The sequence below is a fragment of the Pseudophryne corroboree genome, chromosome 7 (genome assembly GCF_028390025.1).
Source record: "Pseudophryne corroboree isolate aPseCor3 chromosome 7, aPseCor3.hap2, whole genome shotgun sequence".
Taxonomy (NCBI): domain Eukaryota; kingdom Metazoa; phylum Chordata; class Amphibia; order Anura; family Myobatrachidae; genus Pseudophryne; species Pseudophryne corroboree.
Window position 1 is genome coordinate 279632899 of NC_086450.1, and position 14024 is coordinate 279646922.

Genomic DNA, 14024 nt, shown 5'->3' on the forward strand with positions numbered 1-14024 from the left:
GGAGGACGGACGAGCCGCCAATTGATAAAGCTAATTATTTATCTTATAACATTCACTATATATTGGTAAGAGACTCAGTATGCAATGGGCGTACGGGGTACCGTAAGGGTACGCACTTAGCGTAGCAGACGCTAGGCCGTGGTCGAGACGCACGAGTGGCACGTTCGCTCACGGCTTACGCTGGGTATCGAGCACGCTATAGGTGGTCCGAGTACCGTAATGCTACGCTACTAGCGTAGCGGACGCTGTGCCCACAAGAGGAACACAAGCGGCGCAGACGCTCACAGGATGACACACAGTAAACCTTGTATGCAAACACAATGAAGGGATATACTTATACTGTAATGATATAACGCTTCTTAACCTTGTTAATATAAAAGCTGCTTGAGCGATTGAGACGCTCCGAATAACCTTAGCAATGTAATGATATACACAATACTTTGTAAGGTTCCAAAACCTTTATCTAGATGATTTTAGTATGTAAAAGGGGAAAACAGTTACAGCTTATACACTACAGCACTAACATAAACACCTAAACAGAATAACTGAAATTATACAATTTACAACAGTTTCTTAATCCTAAACAATAACAGAGAGAGAGAGAGAGTATGGCAAATACAAACAGAGAATAAGTTGGTTACAGAGAAACTTACACACGTGGGAATGACTTCGCCGGCGCAACCTGGACCAGGCCTCTAGCCTTCAGTGTGAAAACCTTGCAGAGTCTTGTGTCACCAAGCCTATTGCAAGCTATATTTATTTACTAACTCAAGACATACTACAATAGATACTGTGTGCTCTCTTTCCATTCGTTAGGGGGTGGGACATGTACTGCACCTGGGATCATTGGTTAGTTCAAGAAGTGGGCGATGGCTAGGACTTGTTAGTATTCTAAATTCCTCTTTGTCTGATTATATTGAGGAAAGCTATTGTTTTGGATCTTCCAAACAAACTCTGTCTCTGGGCTTTGTTTACCCCACCTTCAGTTGAGACAATTGACTACTCAGCACTCATTATTCTGGAGAGAAACCTGGTTCTATTCATAAACAAAGGTGTAAGCCCTCTTCATAGAATCTCAAAGCTTAGTGTAAATAAGGCTATTGTATTCAGTCTGTGGGAAAGAAATGACTGAATTCCATTCACCTACCCTGCACTTATGTGTAATTTATTCGGAATGCAATTAATCTTATTTTCTACTTCTGTGCATAACCATGAGCAGGAACTATGCGAATCCCTCCCAACTATCATAGGCACAACACCCCTTCAATACCCCACAGCTGGACACCATACACTACCCTCCAACCTTTGTCTGAGCCCTCCCAGCATGCAAAGAGGAATCTCTCTGTCCCTGAACCAGTTACACTAATCATACTTACAGATATTATTAAAGGGAATATTACCTACAAAACCCGCTATGTGGGTTAAATATACTATAAACGAGTCGCCCGCTACAAGCTCATAAACTCTACCATAAATACGCATATACCGCGCATACTCGCTGGAGCAAGCGTACGCAATTTGCGGACATGTGCACGTACAGCAGACTATATGCACGAGCAGCGGGCATGGTCATGGGGTTAAATATATGGCAATGTGAAGCATGATATTTTTCGACTTTGACATAATCCACGTACAATTTTTTTCTGATTTTTAACTCTTTCACACCCCTTCCCACTGATAAACATGCACGGATCTCACTGATCCGTGCATGCCTATCAGAATACGGTAAAAAAGAAGCAGGTCTATTTGAAAAACTGCTTTTTTTACGATTTGTACTTTTTCACGGCAGTGTTTGGCTATTGCCGGCAGTGATTGTGAATACGAATTTTTAGTAAATTATCGAGTTGTATAAAATAACAGGTGTGTTTGACCGATGGTGTATTCATTCGTATATTTTTTCTCTGACTTAAAAAAAAATACAATGCACAAAATGGAAAGCTGCTCAATCAGATTGTAACGTCACTCAGGTGCTAAAAGGGAGGGGTAATTCTGTGTAGGAAAAAACAATGTGTTCCCTAATGCACACCGAGTGAAAAATATTACTACATAATAGTCAGATAATACGGAGATCTTAGTTGCGTATATCTGCAGATATAGGGTTAAGCCCCCAGGCCGATCACTGCCGAGATTGGAGTTTAGTAAATTCCCGAGATAACACTTTGAAAAAAACCCCACCAAATCGGTCAAAATCGGGAGCTTAGTAAATATACCCCCTTGTCTAAGCAGGAATCGCACACCCTGGCACTGCCAACCCGCGTGCTCTTCTTGTTACATTTCGTGCAAACATAATAGGTCTTGGAGGTCTTTGTTGGTGCTTTAGACATGTTGACTAAACCCCTTACCAGACTGCGTCACAGCGTTTCTCCCTTTAAACAAGGAAGAGAAAGACTGTGATAGATGACGGAAGCAATAGGTATTGAGTTGCCTGGCTGGAATTATTTTTATGTATACATTTATGTAAAAAAATATATAATTTTTTTGTTTTTACTCCAGCCGACTTGCAGCCGCCACACACCCAACTGTAAGTCAGCTACGTGTTTAGAGTTGGCTTCACTTGCTTCTTCATATTTTCTGTAGGATCTTTGTAATAGAGTTCCTTTGAAAATAAATCATAATCATATTATATTTTAGGAGATCCTCATAGTATTCATATATATAACATTTCACCAGCAGAGGGAGCTGTTAGTACAAATAGAATTCCCTGTCTTACTATTAATCTATAATAAGGGGAGGTTCACTCCATGCTCCTCAGTTTTTGGCACCTGCATGTGAATTTTAAGATGGCCGCCACTGAAAAATTCTGGACACTTCATTAAGAGGGGGATCTTCCACCAGTGAGCCCCACTGCCTACACTATTGTATTTATTATGTCTGCTGAAGGGAGCCTGTTCTCTGCTGTAGCTTATGTGGCCGCCACTGTATGTGCACTATTGATCCCCGCCTCCTGCGGCTGAGGAAATCTCCTCAGCCACGTTCTCACTGCAGCGTCTCTCCTCCCACTCCCCGCCTCCGTCGGCTAAGGAAATCTGCTCAGCCGCATGGCAATACGATCTCCCGCTGGACAGCGCGCGACAGGACTGCTCTCATCAGATCCCATAGCGGCGCCTCACTCATGCTGACAGGGAAGACTGTCCAGCTACCATTATTGACCGCTGGCTGGTGCGCTGCTGAAGGGATCCCGGCCTGCCCCACACTTGTGACCGCTGTCCGACGCGCCGCTGTGGGGATCTCATTAGTTATTTAACTATAGCGGCGTCTTGTTAGCAAAGCCTAATAAAGCCCCTTAGGAAAAATAATAAAAAACCTAATGCTACTTGTCCTTAAAACAACCAGTACTCACAGACTTGTTGATGAGGATCTCCTGTGAGAGATACAGGTCCCTTTAAAACGGTTCTTTGTCTCTCAATATTATCAGGCTTTGTCCTCCTTTTCATTAGGGAGACGCAGCACATTTATTTTCTTACTATAGTTTAGGAGCTCAATGCCCCACGTGCTGTACCTTCAGCACAGTTTTTCAAACTGAGGGATGAGGGGCGTGAAGGGGGAGGAGCCGGCTGTGCAGACAATGCTAATTATTAGATTGTGCCACACCTCCGGTTGCAAGCTTCACACCCCTACTGTATAAGACTGTTCCAGTGTCCCCTAGTGGATGAAAGAGAAAAAAAGAATAAACAAGGGATCTTTTGGGGTATACACATATTCCTCTTGTAGGGGTGCAAATAAACAGTGCTTTGGTACAATGGGCCTAATTCAAGGTTGATTGCAAAAGCAAAATCTTCCTCTAATGAGCAAAACCATATGCACTGCAGGTGGGGCCCCTTCCCTATGAAGCCACGCCCCTATTTTTGACACGCGCCTAAGACATGCACTTACCCTGTTTTACCTGTCATGGGGGGGGGCGCCAAAGGGATCTTTTCGCCTTGGGCGCCACAAGGTCTAGAACCGGCCCTGATGAACGATTTTGGCTAGATGATGTCATCTAGCCACTAAGAAAATATTTAAATTTGGAGCCAAAAACCATCTAGCCAAGATCTTTGAAAGACTGAAAGGTGTGGCTAGATCTTTCCATGTGTACACAATAGATCGTCGAGTCAGGAGCAGGGAGCTGAAAGTGAAAGATTTTATCTTCCGGTCTTTCAATCTTTCAGTCTTTCCGTGTGTACCCAGCTTTAGATTTGGGTCTAAATTGCAGTGTAAAAATAAAGCAGACAGTATTTACCCTGCACAGAAACAATATAACCCATCCAAATGTAACTCTAACTATCTCTGCACATGTTATATCGGCCCCTCCTGCAGTGCACATGGTTTTGCCCATTAGAGGAAGATTTTGCTTTTGCAATCAACCTTGAATTAAGCCCAATATCCTTCCAATAACAGAGGAGTCTTAACACAAAATGCTTGATGTGCACTTTACAGGTGTGTTGCCTGCATCACCAGGAGAGTAAATCAGGCAGCACCAGCACACAAAAGAGGCATACAGTTGCATGCAATCGCATCTCTAGATCATTACAACTGTATACTGGTGAATATATCCATTTCAAACAGTTTGTCAGCTAGAGCTACCCAATAAACTTCCAATTCTGCATTAGCCCAGCATGTAATGACCTATTCCACCCAACAACTGCCATCGCGAGATGCAAAAATTTACAACCAATTTGGGATGCCTTTTTTATATCACATGGGGCCTGATTCAGGTCCCAGTGGTATTGCAGTGTATACCACAAAGTACCGATGTTCTGTACTTTGCACATGCACCGATCCTGTACAGTGCATGTGCAGTAAGGGTTCTGCATCACTGGACGACCTACAGCTGCAGACTATCAGTGATTGAGATTCTGCTGCCATTTGGGGGTGGGGACGGCCGCCTTGTCCCATAACGGAGTGTTGCAGCCATTTTGGGGAGAATGCCAAGGCTAGGATCTCTGTCAGAAGATGTGGAGATTTTCCCTGCCTCTTTATAGCAACTGTGGCGGCCATCTTGGGTGTCCAATAGTGCTCACAAGTGATTCTAGGACACAGCACGGATCAATAATGCCAGCAGATGTATCTACTTACTGTATATGAGACATCTCCTCCTGCATTACCATATTAACGCTATCACTACTGCTTCCATGTAAGCAACAGTGATTGCATCTCCAACCACATCTGAATCAGGCCCATGATGCTCTCCCTAAAGAACAAGGACGTCGATGTCAGAGAACACTGTGCAGGCAGGGTTTGTCTGGCTCTCAGGGGTACAGGCAAACCCCCCGGTGGGCCCCATTACCCACCCTTAGGGGTAAATTTACGAAGATGGGAGTTCTATTTAAGATGGGATGTTGCACATAGCAACTAATCAGATTCTGCTACTCATTTATATAGCACCTTGTAGAAGATAATACCTGGAATCTGATTGGTTGATATGGGCAACATCCCAACTTAATCAGATCTCCCATTTTAGTAAATTTACCCCTTAGTTTGATCCTCTGGGGATCAGGTTCCAGACTATGCACTAGAATTATACATTATACAGATAAGTCAGATTATACTGCCCAGGACTATTGTATATTCTCTACAACGCATTGCTGTTAATAATCTGGTACACAGGTCCATGCTACCATTAGGCAGTTCAGGGACTCCACTAGACCACCAGGGCAAGGGCACAGGTCAGATTCTCTCAAAAATCCATTGACTAAGGTCCACAGTACCTGGTGGTGAAGTCCAGCAAGGGGATAAGGCTCTGACCTATAGCCCCTCCCCCAGCCCCAGGACGACATTTAGAGTCAATGTTCCCACCCTGGAGCTGCATATCTCTCTCTCTCACTCCCTGTCAGCGTTTGGGCGCCATTAGGTCAAGCTGAGCTGATCCTGGGACTGTTTGGGAAAATCTTCCTCTGTAAAGAAGCCTGTATGTCAGCACTGTGCATTTTACAGGACACTTAAGTATTCTACATGTCTGTTGACAGTGTTAGTTAAGAAAAAGTGCATTTAGTCAGGGTTATTTAGTACAAGTACCCTGTGATATACATCCAGTCTTTACTGTGCATTGTTATATCTATTGAGTGTATAGCTATACTTAGTATTACTCTGTATTGCTAGTCCAGAGCAGTTTTATTGCATGTCATAATTTCTGCATTGTACAATGTGATTATGTGTGTGTGCATATAGCTGCTGTGTGACCTCCATTTCGTGTATCTCACTCAGATTGCTATCCCTATATTCTGTAAACTGAGGGGGCTAAATGCGTCAGGATTATTAGTTAATATAGGTGTTTCACAAGATATACTTGTGTATTTTTCTCTGTGATTCTTAGTCACCATATACCTCTGGAACTCTCTGTTTGTACAACACAGGGGGTTCTTGTCAGGTGTTGTGCTGCTGATATTGTACTGGGTTGCCTTGAATTGAGTTTTCAGACGCGTCAGCTACAAGAGGCGACGGAGCTGGAGCTGATCCCACATTGCGTGGTGGTGATGCTGCAGACGCATTAGAGGAAAACAATGCAGCAGAGGGTTCAGGTTCTGGGGGTTCCCTACCCCCCAGTGGGACCGTAGCAACGGGGGGGTGTAATGACCCACCTTGGGCTTCTTTCTCCACATTATTGAATAGGCTAGTAACTAGACCTCCTGTGCCGATGAAAACGCTTATGGTCCCTGCGGTTAATCCACCATGGGCAGATCAACTGTTCATTCAGTTACAGCAATTGAACCAGTCACTGACTAAACAGAAATCTCACCCTCACCTGCCTAAGACCAAGGCTATTACTTCCTCACAATCCGCCAACGTCCCAGACACCTCGTCTGATGAGAATGGCGTATATACTGACCCCACAGACACTGATACTGATAATTCTGATGGGGAATCTGTTTCACAGGTGAATGTTCCTGACTTGTTGGAGGCTATCAGGATGATTCTTCATATTACTGATGACCCAGAGCCTGATACCGCCCCTAAGAAACCGGACAGATTTAAACGGTAGAAAGTGGTTAAACAAGTTTTACCTCACTCTGACCATTTAGTTTACATACAGTACGTCAGGAATCCTGGGAAAATCCAGGAAAGAAATTCACGCCTCACAAGAAGATGCTGGCTCGCTATCCCCTCGCGGCGGAGCTAAGTAAAAATTGGGAGACACCCCCGCCAGTGGATTTGCAAGTGCCGCGGCTGGTGGTATCCTCAGCTCTGCCTGTTATTACCATCATGTCTCTGAAAGAACCGACGGATAAGCGTGTGGAGGGTTGTTTAAAGGTGATTTACACCTTAGCAGGTGCTGCGCATCGGCCCACCATTGCAGCGACTTGGGCTGCAGAGGCTATTGAAGCGTGGGCTCAGGAGTTGGAAGCTGAGCTGCCTTCCAATGCTTCTGATCATGCTAGACAATGTCTTTCGTATATTGTCACAGCTTCTCATTACATTAACGAGGCGGCTTCTGATGCCGGTATTCTGGCGGCCAAGGCTTCTTCTACGTCCATTTTGGCTTGCTGGATTCTCTGGTTACGGTCCTGGTCTTTGGGTCTGGACTCTAAGAAAACCCTGGAGGTACTCCCTTTTAAGGGAGACATTCTTTTTGGAGAAGACCTTAATAAGATTGTGGCTGACTTAGCCTCTGCTAAAACAGCTTGTCTACCTAGTACTGCTCCTTCGGTACTGAAGGCTAAGAGGACTTCCTTTCACTCCTTTCATCCTTCAGGGAAAGCAAAGGGTCAGACGTACCCGAAACAGGCTCGAACTTCCAATACCAATAAGCCCAAACCTAAAGGGGCCTGGGCTGCCCGTCAGCCTGCTTCCAAAACTGACAAGCCTGCTGCATGATGGGGCGGGCCTCCATCTGGGTGATCCCAGGGTGGGGGGCCGACTTCTAGGGTTTACCCAGGAATGTTTGAAGACCACTTCCGATGCCTGGGTATGGGAAGTCCCCCTCATCGATTTTGCCTGACAGACATCCCTTCGGATCAGGTGAAGACAAAAACTCTTCATTCGGTGGTACAGTCCCTCCTGGACACAGGAATGGTAGTCCAGGTGCCTCTGGCTCAGAGAGGCAAGGGGTACTATTCACCGCTGTTCCTAGTCCCAAAACCGAATGGGTCCTCTCGGCCCATCCTCAACCTCAAGTCCTTGAACAAATTTGTGCAGTTGGCAACCTCCATTACCAGTTCAGGCGTTACCTTTTGGTTTGACCACAGCTCCGCGAGTCTTCACTAAGGTCATGCTGGTAATGATGGCTGTACTCCGCCATCAAGGGGTCAGGATCCTGCCGTATCTGGATGACTTGTTGATCCTGGCGAATTCCCCAGAAATTCTCCTACGCCATCTGGATCTGATGCTCCAGTTTCTGCAAGCCCACGGGTGGCTCATCAACTGGATGAAATCTTCCCTGGTCCCTGCTCAGAGCATGGTGCATCTGGGGGCGTTGTTAGACACTGACAACCAGCGGTTGTTCTTGTCTCAGGAGAAGGTCCTGAAACTTCAGGACAGGATTTAATGCTTCCTATCTCGTCCGCAAGATGCAAGTGATAGGTCTCATGGTGTCGGCTTTCGACATGGTGGAGTACGCTCAATTCCATTCCCGCCCTCTACAGAAATTGATTCTTGCCAAGTGGGACGGCCTGCCTCACCGGATCAGGTCTCACATGATCTCCTTGTCTACAGAGGCCCGTCTGTCACTGAGCTGGTGGCTTCAGGACCAACGGTTGAGCAGGGGTCATCCCTTCTGGATCTCCAACTGGGTCCTTCTGACAATGGATGCCAGTCTGAGAGGTTGGGGTGCGGCGTTGGAGTCTCTCCTCCCGATAAACATTCTGGAACTGCGGGCAGTGTTTAATGCTCTGAACTTGTCCCAGCATTTGTACTTGAACAGGTCTGTTCTGTATCAATCGGACAACACCACCATGGTGGCGTACATAAATCATCAAGGCGGCACTCGCAGCCGCATGGCAATGAGGGAAGTTTCAAGAATTCTTCAGTGGGCAGAACGCCATCTGCCAGCCATATTGGCAGTGTTCATTCCGGGGGTCCTAAACTGGGAAGTGGACTTCCTCAGTTATCAGGACGTACATTCCGGAGAGTGGAGCCTCCATCCAGAAGTATTTCAACTCCTAGTGGACAAGTGTGGCCTCCCAGATGTAGACCTGATGACGTCTCGACACAATCACAAGGTTCCAGTTTTCGGAGCAAGGACAAGGGATCCTCAAGCAGCGTTCGTGGACACACTGGCAATTTCATGAAACTTTCGGCTGCCATACGTGTTCCCTCCGGTGTCACTTCTGCCCAGAGTAATAAGGAAGTTCAAGCAAGAAGGAGGAATCCTGCTTATGATCACTCCAGAGTGGCCCAGACGGCACTGGTTCTCAGACCTTCAGTGTCTATCATTAGAGCGTCCTCTTCTGCTTCCACAACGAACAGACCTCCTTGTTCAGGGTCCTTGTGTCTACCAGGATCTTGCCCAGCTGGCTTTGATGGCGTAGCTCTTGAAGTTTCCGTCTTGAGGGCCAAAGGATTTTCTGAGGCGGTCATTCAAACTATGTTGAAGGCCCGGAAACCGGCTTCTGCTCGGATTTATCATAGGGTCTGGATTTCTTACTTTGCTTGGTGCGCCACTAACAATTATGACGCTTACAAGTTTAGTACGGCCAAGCTTTTGGCCTTTCTACAACAGGGCCTGGACTTGGGCCTTCGTCTGGCCTCCATCAAGGTTCATATTTCTGCCTTGTCGGTTTGGTTCCATAGAAAAATTGTGACTTTACCTGATGTTCATAAGTTCACTCAGGGTGTGTTGCGGACTCAACCTTCATATGTCCCGCCTGTGGCTCCTTGGGACTAGTCGGTGGTTCTCGAGGCATTGCAAGAGTCTCTGTTTGAGCCTCTTGAATCTGCAGACCTTAAGTGGCTTTCTCTTAAGGTATTGTTTCTGCTAGTTATTGCCTCTGCTAGACAGGTGTCGGGTCTGGGTGCCTTGTATTGTAGGTCTCCATATCTGATTTTTCACCGTGACCGGGAGGTTCTTAGGGCATGTCCCGGGTACTTACCTAAGGTGGTGTATTCTTTCCACCTTAATCCGGAGATCGTGGTTCCGGCCTTTGCCTCTCCTGAATTGTCTTCCAAAGAGTGGTCTTTGGATGTGGTACGGGCTCTCCGTATCTATGTGAAGAGAACTGCATCCCTTCGGAAGTTTGATTCTCTCTTTGTACTGTTTGGTTTTCACAAACTTGGCTGGCCTGCTCACAAGCAGACCCTGGCCAGATGGATTAGAATGGTGATTGCACATGCTTATGTGCAGGCTGGCATTCGAGCTCCTGCTACCATCAAGGCCCATTCTACTTGGTCTGTTGGACCTTCTTGGGCGGCCCGCTGTGGAGCGATCCTTGAACAATTGTGCAAGGCGGCTATGTGGTCCTCAGTGAACACGTTCATAAGGTTCTATGCCCATTGATATTTCTGCCTCCCAGGATGCTTCCTTTGAACGCCGGGTTCTTGTGCCCGCTACAGTGCATCCCCTCCCATGAGGAACTGTTTAAGGACATCCCCAATGTCATTCCCTGTGGAGCCCAGTGAACCCCACTGAAGAAAATGAGATATATGGTAAGAACTTACCATTGTTAAATCTGTTTCTGCGAGGTACACTGAGCTCCACAGGGCATCCACCCTGACGCACTTAGCTTCTTTGGGTTGGTATGTCATTAGCCGCTGACACTTTCTCTTGTCATAAGAATGTGGTGTATGTGGCTACTAACGGTTATCATCTCTTTTACCTGCTACTGCATTGGACTGGTTAACAAAAACTGAGCTCCTGTGCACAGTTGCGGGGTTATAGAGGTGCACAGTTGCAGGGTCATGTGATTGTATAGCTCTACTATTGCACCGAAGTATAATATGTGCAGAGAAAGGCATCAAAGTGATAGGACTAATCACCACAATCACCCAGCCACGTAGTATCATACTCACTAGTGAAACTACGGCAGCTCCAGGGTAAAGAAGTTTTAATTGAGTGGGCAAACACAACAATCTGTATGTCCTACAAGTGAAATGTAAATCCATGGTCTGGAATAAACCAAAGGTCTCATCAAAAAGCCCCACCGAAATTTACCAGGGGAAGTGCAATACTCACAATCTAAGGATGACCAGATTACAATAATCTCCAGGTCATTCAGCCAGTCTATAACCATCCTATGGCATAAAGAATAGAATATACAATCCAAAACATAAAATCCACAATCTATCCACAACAGGTCAAACAATAATCCCACATATTGGTCTCTCACCATTTACCAACAGGCAGTCAACTGTGGTATCCACACCCTGGAGCTGTGTGTTCACCACTCACTGACAAGCTTTATATAGGGAGGAGACAGGAAGTGTAGTTGGCTCAAATAAATGAAGTGCAATATTATAAAATGCCACTTAAGTTCACCACAGGACCTATAGGACTCACTGGTCCGGCTACAAGATAGCCCAAAAGTAGAATACCACTCTAATCAACTCCACAATTCAGTTCAGTATTACTTCATTGCTCCTGGCCGCGGCATGCGTTCCATGGATCAGAAGCCGGAAGTGCCGTGCGTTCCAAATACCTGAAGTGGACGCAAACTCCGGTTGGAACACAGTCTTTAACATATAAACAACCACAATGCCTCAGGAGGCACCAAAGGGTACCATTCTGACTCCCCTTCAATAATACTAGAGTGATTGATATATTCAAAGTATCGAAGCTGATTGGGTAATCAAACAAGTACGGCATGCATTCCACGGTCCAGAGATCCTTGCGTTCCAAAAGCCGGAAGTAAGCCCAACACTCAGCCAAATACGGGCACTGCAAAAAAATTAATGACCCAACAGCGCTTCAGGGAGTCCCAAATGGACCCATCATCCGCCCCATCTCTGTGTATAGTATATCACTTATTGCCACATTAACACAGCCAAAGAAGGCATCTTAATTCAATTCCCGTAGGGGAACGTACATATCTACAAAGAACGTACCCCGTAGTGGTATGTGTACCATGTCAGGCCCATGAGTGAGACATAAAAATAATAAACCAAAATAACAGAAAAAACACTCATAATAAAAATACATGTACATAGTATTAAAAATCCTAAAGTAATATTGCGATAATATTAGAACTCAGTGATGTAAGCTATCCTCCTAGTTTCTTCTAATAAACCAGAGAGATGTGCTATATAATAATGCTCCTCTTAACGTCCATGCACTGCAATTACCGCACGAGAAACAACCTGGCTTAGAGCGCATGGTTTGAATCGTGCCCATTTGCGCATCTCGTGAAAGTGTAGGTCGCATAAGTAATTGTTTCAGGTTTGCCCCTCTACCGTACGACATCATAGGTGGTCCCATATGTGTAAATGGCAATGATGGATCAGAGGCTAGAATTGGCCAGTGTTTGCGTAGCACTTTCTGAGTAGACTGTGCATGAGTGTCATATTTAGTAGTATAAACCATCCTGGAGGGAGTGGTGGAACTTTTCACAACTTTGTTCATAAAGATTCCTGGGGCTTTATGTAAACATTTTTGCAATACCCGAGGGGTGTAACCACGATCTTGGAATCTTAACATCATACCGATCAATTGTTCCTCTCTCACGGTATCGTCAGTGTTATTTCTCATGACCCTCAACAATTGTGATATGGGAAGGTTGTCCTTCAAAGCTGGTGGATGAAAACTACTAGTTAGTAAAGTTGTGTTCCTATCCGTGGGTTTCCTAAAGAGGGTTATGGTAAATTTACCCCCGGACACCCCAACAGTCACGTCCAAAAAATTTACTTGGTCAATGGATATCTCATAGGTGAATTAAATGGGACTCTCAAGTTTATTGATCTTATCCACCATCTCCACAAATGATTCTTTAGTGTCAAGCCAAACAATAAAGATATCATCTATAAAGCTCTTATAGATTTTGATCTTTGGACCAAATTCTGACAATAAGTGTGTCCGGTCAAACTTTATCATGTACATATTAGCGTAGGACGGTGCCAGGTTCGAGCCCATGGCTGCCCCGGCATTTGTATAAAATACGCATCTTTATACCTGAAATGATTCAGACTCAGGGCGGATGATGGGTCCATTTGGAACTCCCTGAAGCGCTGTTGTTTCATTCATTTTTTTTCAGTGCCCGTATTTGGCTGAGCATTGGGCTTACTTCCGGCTTTTGGAATGCACGGTACCGCCCACCTTTTGACCGTGGAACGCATGCCGTACTTATTTGATTACCCAATCAGCTTCGATACTTTGAATATATCAGTCACTCTAGTATTATTGAAGGGGACTCAGAATGGTACCCTTTGGTGCCTCCTGAGGCATTGTGGTTGTTTATATGTTAAAGACTGTGTTCCAACCGGAGTTTGCGTCCACTTCCGGTATTTGGAACGCACGGCACTTCCGGCTTCTGATCCATGGAACGCATGCCGCGGCCAGGAGCAATGAAGTAATACTGAACTGATTAGAGTGGTATTCTACTTTTGGGCTATCTTGTAGCCGGACCAGTGAGTCCTATAGGTCCTGTGGTGAACTTAAGTGGCATATTATAATATTGCACTTCATTTATTTGAGCCAACTACACTTCCTGTCTCCTCCCTATATAAAGTTTGTCAGTGAGTGGTGAACACACAGCTCCAGGGTGTGGATACCACAGTTGACTGCCTGTTGGTAAGTGGTGAGAGACCAATATGTGGGATTATTGTTTGACCTGTTGTGGATAGATTTAGTGGATTTTATGTTTTGGATTGTATATTCTATTCTTTATGCCATAGGATGGTTATAGACTGGCTGAATGACCTGGAGATTATTGTAATCTGGTCATCCTTAGATTGTGAGTATTGCACTTCCCCTGGTAAATTTCGGTGGGGCTTTTTGATGAGACCTTTGGTTTATTCCAGACCATGGATTTACATTTCTCTTGTAGGACATACAGATTGTTGTGTTTGCCCACTCAATTAAAACTTCTTTACCCTGGAGCTGCCGTAGTTTCACTAGTGAGTATGATACTACGTGGCTGGGTGATTGTGGTGATTAGTCCTATCACTTTGATGCCTTTCTTTGC